General features: G+C 40.0%; 1 long non-coding RNA gene across 1 annotated transcript in view; it reads left to right on the forward strand.

The window, feature by feature from the left end:
* Positions 1 to 12029, forward strand: part of LOC134336682 (uncharacterized) — a 76044-nt gene that overhangs the window by 33126 nt on the left and 30889 nt on the right. The gene's annotated exons all lie outside the window — the stretch shown is intronic.

The raw sequence follows: 12029 nt of genomic DNA on the forward strand, positions 1-12029 counted from the left end.
CAAAAGACTGGACAATGTCTATTCCTATTCAAACAACTAAGAAATGAGGTCTATGTGTCACTGGGAGCAATCCAGACATTATATCTGCAACAGGATTTGAACAACATGCACGCTAACAGATTCAGAATTAGAATTAGAAGCAGGTTTATTATCTCTGGAGTGTGTCATGAAATTTGTTAGCTTAGCAGCAGCAGTGCAATGCAATACGTAATATAGAAGGAAAAAAATAAAACAATAATAATAATAAATACATAGCTAAATCAGTTAAAGTATACGTATATTGAATAGATTAAAAATCATGCAAAAACCAGAAATAATATATCTTAAAAATGTGAGGTAGTAGGTAAAGGTATTTGAAGTTCTCTTTCCCACTCATTCTTAATTTTATCGGAAGTACCTAAGCGTATTTTCATAATTAAATCATAAATATATGATATTAAACTCTTCTGATAGGGATTTAAACTTAAATTTTTTTTCTGTAACTTCAATTTGATGTGATATCGGAAAGGTAGGTAAAATAACATTCAGAAAGTTTGTAATCTATAAATATCTGAAAAAGTGTGATCTAGGCAAATTATATTTATTAGACAGCTGTTCAAAAGACATAAAACAATCACCCATGAATAAATCATGAAAGCGTGTTATTCCCTTTCTTTTCCATAAAAAAAAGCTTGATCAATTCTAGATGGTTGAAAGAAAAAATTAGATATAATAGAACTTGACAGGATAAATTTGGTTAAATTTGAAAAAATTTGGAGGCCATTTATTCAATATTTTCATATGATGTAAGTTGACCCTTTCTGAATCCTTTGTAGTAATTTTTTGTTCAGGTATAGAGGAGAGGAGTTAATGACAAATAATAATTTTAGCCAATATAATATGACAGCCCAATCTTTGTTTTTTTTTAGTTTAGGGTTTTGTTTCTCTTTATAAAACATCTTTTTCCTGGTTAGTTACTCTGAGATTGGGAGGCTAAATTTTATTTGTTACTTGGAATCTGTGCATGTGCATGTTAATCGTTATTAATGTAATCCTGATCTCTTTGTATCATTACTATTATTGTTATGTTTATTAATTTTGAAACTTAATAAAAAGATTGAAAAAGAAAAAATTTGAGGTAGTGTTCACAGGTTCAATGTGCATTTAGGAATCGGATGGCAGAGGGGAAGAAGTTGTTTTTGAATGGCTGAGTGTGTGCCTTCAGGCTTCTGTACCTCCTACCTGATAATAACAATGAGAAAAGGGCACGCCTTGGGTGCTGGAGGTCCTCAATAATGGGCGCTGCCTTTCTGAGACACCACTCCTTGAAGATGTCTTGGATACTTTGTAGGCTAGTACAAAGAACATAGCCACAAACATCTGTGACATGCAAATGCCAGTCTATAATCATCTCCAGTTCGAGGAAGTCGAACCACTTCCCTTTGCTTTTTAATAATAGCTCTCCATCACTCACCAACATTGTGAAGTGTGGGAGTGGATCATAATTAATCAGAAATTTAGGAGTGGGCAAGAGATTGGGTAATCTGTCATGAGTGATCTATGCCTTGACTCCCTAAAGCCTTTTGTCAATTTGGTATAAAGCAAAATACATGGAACAAAAGTAAGGGAATTTTGATGCTACTTTACAGGGCCCTGGAGAGACTGTATCCTTATTTAGTGGATAATATTCCAGCATTGAGGGTGCAGTGAATATTAGCTAGGTTGAGTTCCAGGAGGAAGAGGTTGGTGTAGGTAGAAAACTAGAGCAGTTTTCTCCCATAGTCTTTGAAGTTTAGAAGAATGAGAAGTGATTTAACTAAAGCATATAAGAATCTGAAGGTAGATTTACTGGGTGGAAGCTGAGAGGATATTTCCCTGAATGGGCTTAACTCAAACTAGGGAGCATTGTTTCAGAAGAAGTGGTCACCCATTTCTGATGATGATGAAGAGGCATTTTGTGTCTTAGGGTCTGTGAACTCCTGAAATTCTCAAACCTGGAGAGTTCTGGAAGTAGAGTCGTTAGGCACATTCAAGGCAGAGACTGTCAAACATTTTGACTACAAGGAAGTCAAGGCATTTGGGGAGAGATCATACAAGTGTTTCAAGTTCAAGATAGAAAAGTCATAATCTTATTGAATGCTGGAGCTGGAACAGGGCTACTTCTGCTCTTATATTTTGTGTGTCCTACATTTCTAATCATATACAAATAGTTTAAACCTACTCAGCACTAAGCAGTCCATTTAATTGCACCATCGCTCAATATTCATCTCCCTCTACCATTAGCTCTGTATGGCTGCAGTGCTTACCACACAAGACTAATGCATCTAGGAGCAGAGAACAGTGGGATCAGCACTGCCTGCATTTTTCTACAAGTCATATTCTGATTCTGATTTGGAAATACATTGTAATTTCTTCACAGGAGGGGAATATCGACTCAGACCATGAGAGGCCTGCAACGGGCATTTTCATGCCTTACAAGGTGCATATTGGAAGTCTATGTGGGGTGCCACTCCTCACACAGATATTAGAGCAATGTGTGGTTAAGTGCCTTGCTCAAGGGCACAAACAAGCTGCCACAGCTGAGGCTCGAACTAGCGACCTTCAGATCACTAGATGAACGCCTTAACCACTTGGCCACGTGCCCAACACATATGTCTGTGTGTTCACGGGGACAGGGTCAAAAAGACTGAATTCCCTTTATAACACCACCATGACAGTACCATCATTTTATAGATGACAAAAATGTAAGAAATGTGCTATCGGGATAACTTCCCCACAAAAGATGCAGGTGTTTAAGAAGGCAATTCACTATTACTGACTCAATTAATCAAAGATGGATTTAAATGTTGCCCTTGGTAACAAAACTATATTGCATCAGTAAAAAGTACAACTTTGCCAGATTATCCATTATATGCAAAATAATTCACCAGCAGGTTGTTAGACATTATACTACTCAGATTAAAAAGAGCAACTGCTGTAGAAGGAAAATTCTGTACCATTTTCTGAGGCTGTCACTAGTTAAGCTCCAATTTTACTTACAAAGTGATTAGCAAACTTGCAAGGTACACCAAAAATTTGAGATTTGAGGTTTGTCTGAAATGGGGCTTTGGTTTCATTCCTTGAAGTCCATCTGACTGCAACTACCAATAAGATGCCAAGAGACAAGTCTCAGAACTTGATGCAGTTCAATCAAGACTGTGCAGTACTGGCAATGACCAACAGAAGGGATGATTTTGGCTAATTCATTGTTAAGTAGCTTAACAGTAGGGTAGTCTAGATGGCTTGGCAATTAGCAATCCAATATCTTCCATTATTGATATATTCATGAATTCAAAATTTATTATAATGAATAGAAATTTAAGTAACCAGATAAATTTGAAATAAGAAAGATAATATTAGTAATATTGATCATACAAGTTTTGTGCTTCAATAAAATAAATCTTTACGTGTTATGGCCTGTATGCAATTTTTAACTACACTCTGAAAAATCACTCAGTCAGGGGGAAAATGCTGACATTTACATTGTTGTTCTGTGGAACATTGTGAGGATGCTATGTTGGTGCTGGAATGCGTGGTGACGCTTGTGTGCTGCTCCCAGTACAAACAATGGTCATGCATTTCACTGTACATATCAATGTACATGTGATAAATGAATCTGAATCTAAACCTGATGGCTGCTCTCTGTGAATGAATAAAGAAGGAAATATTTTTTTATGCTGACTTTCAGTGGATGTTATAAAAATCAAGCGACTATGTGTACTGTGTGCCTGATGAATTTTGCGGAAGTTAGGCTTCCAGTAGTGACACTCCAACGAAGGTGACTGATAATGTTGTCTGAATATCCTTTGATCAAATGCAGTGTTGGCGCGTGGCCAAGTGGTTAAGTCGTTCGCCTAGTGATTTTAAGGTCGCTAGTTCGAGACTTGGCTGAGGCAGCAAGGCACTTAACCACACATTGCTCTGCGATGACACCGATGCCAAGCTGCATGGGTCCTAATGCCCTTCCTTTGGATAACATCGGTGGCGTGGAGAGGGGAGACCTGCAGCATGGACAACTGCTGGTCTTCCATACAACCTTGACCAGGCAAGGCGCAAATCCATGGTCTCATGAGACTAACAGATGCCTATAAAATGCAGTTATATAGTGAAGGATTTTCAAACTAAAGCATTAATTCTATTTTGCTTTTCACAAAAAAATGCACATGGCTGAATATTTTCCCATGTATTTTGGTTTTATATAAGATAAGATAAAACTTTATTTATCCCAAAGGAAATTATTGTTGCAAGATTTCTCAGTCCGAAATCTATACAGTACCTTAAAATAAAAAAATATTATCATTGAGGTATGAAAAAACCCACAATGTGCATTAAAAAGTAATAGTACTACACAGAGATGGGCAATGAAATCATATAGTTATATACTTAAGGAGGAGGAGTTGTCGAGTCGTGTAGCCACAAGGAGAAAGGATCTCCTGTGCCTTTCATTGGTTCACCTCAGTGCAATCAGACTGTTACTAAAGGTGTTCCTCTGTTTGTCCTGTGAGGGGATCCAGGAGTGCCCCTATTAACTGTTTGAAGAGAGACAGAGTGAGAGTTATTTACCACCGATATTTTGCTTTTGAAAAGAGAGAGAGAGAGAGAGAGAGAGAGAGACGAAGATTAACGGTTGGACTGTCACTTTAAGGCATTGGAAGTAACTTTGGATTTCTACTGAGTTTGGAGTTGGAGACAGCACCAAGCAGCTCGAAGGTTGCTATAGTGACTAACAGCACATTATTGATGTTACTTTCAAGGACTTGTTGCCTGCTTGCATTTCTTTGCTGACAAAGGAAGGAGGGACTCTTTGAATGACAGGTGCTGCTCAACCTGGTGAAATAAATAGGTCAGATGATACAGACCTCAGACACATGATCTGGACACTGAATGAGCATTGTTGTGCCCGCAGAGAAAGTGGGTTTTGGAGGATCGATCAGGCAGATCGATCCAAATTGTTATTCCAGCGGTGAAGAAGGGGTTGACTGGTGGGGAGTTGTCTATGTGTCCACCCTTGCCGGGGTGATAGCTCCACCACAGGAAAATTGGCCCCCCTGGTTAAAGTCACAGTCGGTGACTTGTGAAGGATTTCAGAGAACGACGAGAAGATCGATGGCAACACTCAACTCTCTCTCTCTCTCTCTCCATTACTACTCAACTAAATACCACAAACTGAGCTGAACTGAACTTTACTCAACATCGTAAGACTGTATCTTTTTACCCCTAGACTTAAAGAAGCTTAGTTTTCATACATATATTTCCACACTTACTGATTTATGTACTTACATATACAGTTTGTATATTCATTGCTAACCTGTGTGATTTATTTACTTTGATATTACTGTATTGCGTAGTTACTAATAAATATTATTAGTTTATAGCAATATGAGACTCCAAAGTGGTTTCTATTTCTGCTGGTTCTTTATCCCCATCACAGGGTACGTGACATTAATTGGGGGCTCGTCAGGGATATGAACAAATTGGTCGGGAGGCTGGTTTGAATTGATTGGGGAAAATCCCTTTTGATTTGGACTTTTGATTTGGTTGTGTGGAAAAACAGCAGAAATGGATGTTAGAGACTTTCTGAAATCACCAGACCTGGTGACTTTGAAGTTAACTAAAAAGTATGAGTTGCGGGACATTGCTAAAGAATTGAGCATTGTTGTGCCCGCAGAGAAAGTGGGTTTTGGAGGATCGATCAAGCGGATCGATCCAAATTGCTATTCCAGCGGTGAAGAAGGGGTTGACTGGTGAGGAGTTGTCTATGTGTCCACCCTTACTGGGGTGATAGCTCCACCACAGGAAAACCGGTCCCCCTGGTTAAAGTCACAGTCGGTGACTTCTGAAGGATTTCGGAGGACGACGAGAAGATCGATGGCAACAGCTCACCTGAAGACTCAACTCTCTCTCTCTCCATCACTACTCAACTAAATACCACAAACTGAACTGAACTGAACTTTACTCAACATCATAAGACTGTATCTTTTTACCCCTAGACTTAAAGAAGCTTGGTTTTCATACATATGTTTCCACACTTACTGATTTATGTACATATATATATATTCATTGCTAACCTGTGTGATTTATTTACTTTGATATCACTGTATTGCATAGTTACTAATAAATATTAGTATCTTATAGCAATATGAGACTCCAAAGTGGTTTCTATTTCTGCTGGTTCTTTATCCCCGTCACGGGGTACGTGACAGTCCAGTATGTCATGGAGGGGGTGAGAGGGATTGTCCATAATGCTCTGTAGCTTCTGCAGCATCCTGTTCTCAGACACAACCACCAGGAAATCCAGTTCTGCCCCCAGAACAAAACCAGCCTTCCTGACAAGCTTATCGATCTTCTTGCTGTCAGCCGCCCTCACCATGCTGCTCCAGCTGACAACAGCGTAGAATAGAATGCTGGTCGCCACTGAGTCGTAGAACACAGATTGTTTTTGTTTATTCTGTGACAGAGATCATACACTCCCAAAACTGTGCTCCTGAGAAACAATGATCCAATTTGCTTGATGCCCCATCTTAATCCTTCGCAATGGAAAGCAACACACACAAAATGCTGGAGGAACTCAGCAGATCAGACACTATGTATGGAAATGAATAGACAGCTGATATTTCGGACTGAGGCCCTTCTTCAGGGCAGGAAAGGAAGGGGGGAAAATGCCTGAATAAAAGGGTGGGGGGGAGGAAGGGCTAGCTGGTCGATGATAGGTGAAGCCTGGTTTGGTGGGAATAGTCAAGGGCTGAAGAAAAAAGATTCTGATAGAAGAGAAGAGTGGAACATAGGAGAAATGGAAGGGGGAGGAGACCTAGGGGGAAGTAAAAGGCAGTTGAAAACAGGTAAAAGGTCAAAGTGGGGAATAGAGGAAGGGGGAGGGGGAGGAACTTGTTTATGACAAAGAGAAATTGAGATTCTTGTCATGAGGTTGGAGGCTACCCATATGGAATATAAGATGCTGCACCTCTGCTCTGAGGCTGGCCTCACCTTGGCAGAAGAGGAGGCCATGGACCGACATGTTGGAATGGGAATTAAAATGTTTGAAATTAAAAAGGGGGGATCTCATTGGAACCTACTGAATGTTGAAAGGACTAGATGGGATGGATGTAGATAGGATGGATGTGTATCCAGAACCAGTGAACACAGTCTCAAACTTGAGGAGTGGCATTTTAGGACAGAGATAAGGATGAATTTTTTTAGCCAGAGAGTAGTGAATCCGTGGAATGCTCTGCCACAGACTGCAGTAGAGGCCAAGTCTGTGGGTTTATATAAAGTGCAAATTGATAGATTCCTGATTGGCCAGGGCATCAAAGGATATGGTGAGAAGGCAGGTGTATAGGGTTGAGTGGGATCTGGGATCTGCCATGTTGAGATGGTGGAGCAGGCTCAATGGGCTGAATGGCCTATTTCTGCTTCTATATCTTATCATCTTATGGCCACTGTGAAGTCCCTCATGTGGTGGATGGTGCCGAGGTGCTTGAGAAGTGGTCCACCAATTTACGATTGTTCACCAAATGTAGAGGAGGCTGCCATGGGAGCATCAGACACAATAGACGACACTAGCAGATTCACAGGTGAAGTGTTGACTCACCTAGAAGAACTGTTTGGGACCCTGATTGGAGGTGAGGGAGGAGATGTATAGGGAGGTATAGCTTGCAGGGATAAAGGCCTGGCGAGAGATCAGTGGAGAGAGACAAATGGACAAGGGAATCGCAGAGGGATAGATTCCTGTGGAAAGCAGATGGGGACGAAGGGAGCAGAGATATGTATCCTTAGTAATGGAAATGGTTACAGAGTTAAAGATGTAGATTGTTTCTGAGTGATGTACTTGACTCCTCATGTGGGCAGACAAATCTTTGAAGCTGGCAGTTTAGCTGGTTAATATTTAATGAGTCTTTTTGACAGTGTGTAAGATTATCTGCAGGAAGAATAGCTAACTCTACTTATATTAATAGGGATGGGTGGTTATATAGACTGTTGCTCAGACAACTGTGTAAACTGAGCTGGAGCTAGTTTTCTATTGTGCTGGGATAGCATCTCGGTTCTGGGAAATGTGCAAGCTATGAAGTGGTGACAGAGGGAGAAGGTGTGGAAGGATAGAGAGCATTGTCCTTGATACTCCCTGTGGCTCTTGACTGTCCAGAGCTATAATATTCACCAAAACTTTGTAAAATAGGGTTCAAATTGTCAAAAGCTATTTGAGTGTAGAGCTAAAAAAGCATTTTTGTTGTACAACCAAAACTACTAAATTGAAATTATGTGCAGGGCAGAGAACAGGTGCTGGGATGTTATGAAAAATTTATATCTTGCCACCTACCATGCATCATATTGTGAATGTGCAATTTCATTCAACTCTCCTCATTGATGTGTCCCCTGGTATCTACAAAAGTATCAATATTGCAATAACCAGCTGACGCAGTTAGCAAGGGAGGGAAGGAGAGAAGAGCTAAAGCACTGCTTGTTCAGGCCAGCTAGGAGGTAGGTAGTGTGAAACATGTTCTTAGATCAAAGAGGAAGCTGCAATTAGTATGGTTTATGGCAAGGGGATGGGGGAGGGTGGGGTGTTACCTTTGAAGTGAAATCCCTCATCCTCAAGAGGTACTGAAATCAAAACGAGTTATCTTGCCAATCACCAGCATATGTCAGGAGGTGGACCACTGAGACAGGGACTGTAATGGAGTAAGGGGAACTGCTCATTTACCAGCAGGTGTTAGGCAGTGAACCATTGACACGGACTGAAGTTTGGAAAGATGGTTTTGTCAGTCAATGGGAGTTGGATTGACCACCTAGGAAGCTGTGAATATACACAGGGTTTGGTTAGTAGTTATGATGCTTAGACAGAAATAGAAATATGTTATGTTGTCAGCAGTTACAATAACATTATCTCAATTTTCCAACTTCAGATACAGGTTTCAGCACAGAATATGGAATTCTCCTTCTATATGCCATTTACAAGAAGCCTCTTTTCAGGTTTTCTATGCAGCTGATAATCCAATTACTGACTCTTTGTAAATATAAGCAGCCTGGAGAAGCGCTAGCCCTACAAGTTGAAGTATGTTACATTAGCCTGTCCCATACAGTAAGATGGCTGAGTAAATCAGTTATTAGATATTATATTTCCATAGGGAACCTCTTTTACCAATTATTTCACTCTGAGCTTCAGAACAACAGAATGCAGTCAAAGGTCATTCCTTTATTCATCAGAAGTTGCACATATAAAGTCACAATTAAGTGAGAGTGCAAAGTTCTTTATTATGTACCTGAACAATCGAGAATTCAAATTTCATACAGTCAAAATTTTATTGAAACAGCCATTTTGAAAGTACAGTTTTAACAATCTGTTTCCCACTGGAATAACTGACTGAGTTCACTATATATTTTCATCCATTCTCTCTGTGAATAGCTGATTTATTTTGCAATGTATATTCATAATATCCACAAAATGAATTACAGAAACTACAAAATAAAATTAGCACATACTAATCTGTTTGTTCCTGTCTACGTTCGTCAAAATTGTAAAACTGTAAAAGGTAGGTCAAGTGAAATGTTTTAATTTAAGAATTCCATTCAGGAAAGGAATATGAATAGGGAAATGCAGACATGAGGAAATCTGCAGATGCTGGAAGTTCAAGCAACACACACAAAAAAATGCTGGTGAACGCAGCAGGCCAGGCAGCATCTCTAGGAAGAGGTACAGTCGATGTTCCGGGCCGAGACCCTTCGTCAGGACTAACTGAAAGAAGAGATAGACCCCCTCCTGTCTTCTCCTATCTTTTTGGATCTCTGCCTTCCCCTCCCACTTTCAAATCTCTTACTATCTCTTCTTTGAGTTAGTCCTGACGAAGGGTCCCGGCCCGAAACGTCGACTGTACCTCTTCCTATAGATGCTGCCTGGCCTGCTATGAATAGGGAAGATTTTCTTTAACACAGAAACTGGGCCACAGAACTGAAGTGTGTACTAGTGGGGTCCTGAAAAGTGGAGCATGGCAGTGCAAGGTACTACCTACATAAAACTTCACCAGAGAAAGCAGGACCCACAGTCAATGACCTGATATGTCGTCTGTCAGGTAGTCACTGATAAGACAGTTGACGTCTTGTAAATCCAGACTTTGTACACCTATTAAATGAAAAATTTTGGCTAAGCCATGGAAGCTATGCAAGAGCTCTCATATTGCTTCTGGTAACCTTCATCAAAGGTGCTACCATGAAGCCATTATAATAAGGTTGCTGTTGTAAATGCAGCAATAAATGAGAGTAGATCTAAAATCCAAAGAGAATAATTGATAATAAATGATAAGGTTGCTGTTTTAAATGCAGCAATAAATGATAGATCTAAAATCCCAATGAGATCTGTTCATTATTGTCATTATGTGCCGTGTCATATGATGTAGGCGATCATGGTCCTATGACCATGATTGCTCTTGGTAAATTTTTTCTACAAAAGTGGTTTGCCATTGCCTTCTTCTGGGCAGTGCCTTTACAAGAGAGGTTACCCCAGCCATTATCAATACTCTTCAGAGATTGTCTGCGTGGTATCAATGGTCACGTAACCAGGAATTTTGCTCATACGACCATCCACCAGCTGCTCCTGTGGCTTTACAATGTTCTGATCAAGGACCTAAGCAGGTGTATACCTTGCCAAAGGGTGACCCGCAGGCTAGCAGAGGGAAGGAACAGCTTACAGATCTATTACCTGCTCATAACGTTCAGTTGTTCATGACATATTATTAAAGAAGCATGTACTGCAGAATACTTCACCCATGACCCCAACATTGAAATGTCATTTTTTAAAGAATGATCACAAAAACTACTGGGATCTATCCAATTTATTTTATGACACAGCATTCTGTATCATTTTATTTGAGAAGATCCCATAGAACAAAATTTTCTTGGAAATGCTATTGCCCGGTAGCACTCACATCGACAGTGAAGGAATGCTTTGAGAGGTTGGTCACGACTAGACTGAACTCCTGTCTCAGCAAAGACCAGGGCCCATTGCACTTTGCTTATCGCCACAATAGGTCAATGGCAGGTACAATCTCAATGGCTCTCCAAAACGGCTTTAGACCACCTGGACAACACAAACACCTACGTCAGGATGTTGTTCATCAACTATAGCTCAGCATTTAATACCATCATTCCCACAATCCTGATTGAGAAGTTACAGAACCTGGGCCTCTGTACCTCCCTCTGCAATTGGATCCTCGATTTCCTAACCGGAAGACCACAATCTGTGCAGATTGGTGATAACATATCCTCCTCACTGACAATCAACACTGGTGCACCTCAGGGGTCTGTGCTTAGCCCACTGCTCTACTCTATATACACACATGACTGTGCAGCTAGGCATAGCTCAAATACAATCTATAAATTTGCTGATGATACAGCCATTCTTGGTAAAGTCTCAGGTGGTGATGAGAGGGCATACAGGAGTGAAATATTCCAACTAGTAGAGTGGTGCTGCAGTAACAACCTGGCACTCAATGTCACTAAGATGAAAGAGCTGATTGTGGACTTCAGGAAGGGTAAGATTTAATTAAGACTAATTTCTCACCCTTAATCGATCACATTACTCAACTTTCATTTAAATGGTCTCCATTTTATTTAACTTTGATTGATCGTATTAATGCTGTTAAGATGTTTATTCTTCGAAAATTTTTATATGTATTTCAGGCACTACCGATGTTTGTTCCAAAATCCTTTTTTGCTAAAGTTGACTCTAAAATTTCTTCATTTATTTGGGAAAATAAAAACCCGAGATTGGGTAAAATACATCTACAGAAAGGAAGGGTAAGATGAAGGAACACATACCAATCCTACAGAGGGATCAGAAGTGGAGAGAGTGAGCAGCTTCAAGTTCCTGGGTGGCAAGATCTCTGAGGATCTAACCTAGTCCCAATATATTAATGTAGTTATAAAGAAAGCAAGACAGTGCTATACTTTATTAGGAGTTTGAGGAGATTTGGTATGTCAACAAATACACTAAAAAACTTCTATAGTTGTACCATAGAGAG

The sequence above is a fragment of the Mobula hypostoma genome, chromosome 23 (assembly GCF_963921235.1).
Source record: "Mobula hypostoma chromosome 23, sMobHyp1.1, whole genome shotgun sequence".
Taxonomy (NCBI): Eukaryota; Metazoa; Chordata; class Chondrichthyes; order Myliobatiformes; family Myliobatidae; genus Mobula; species Mobula hypostoma.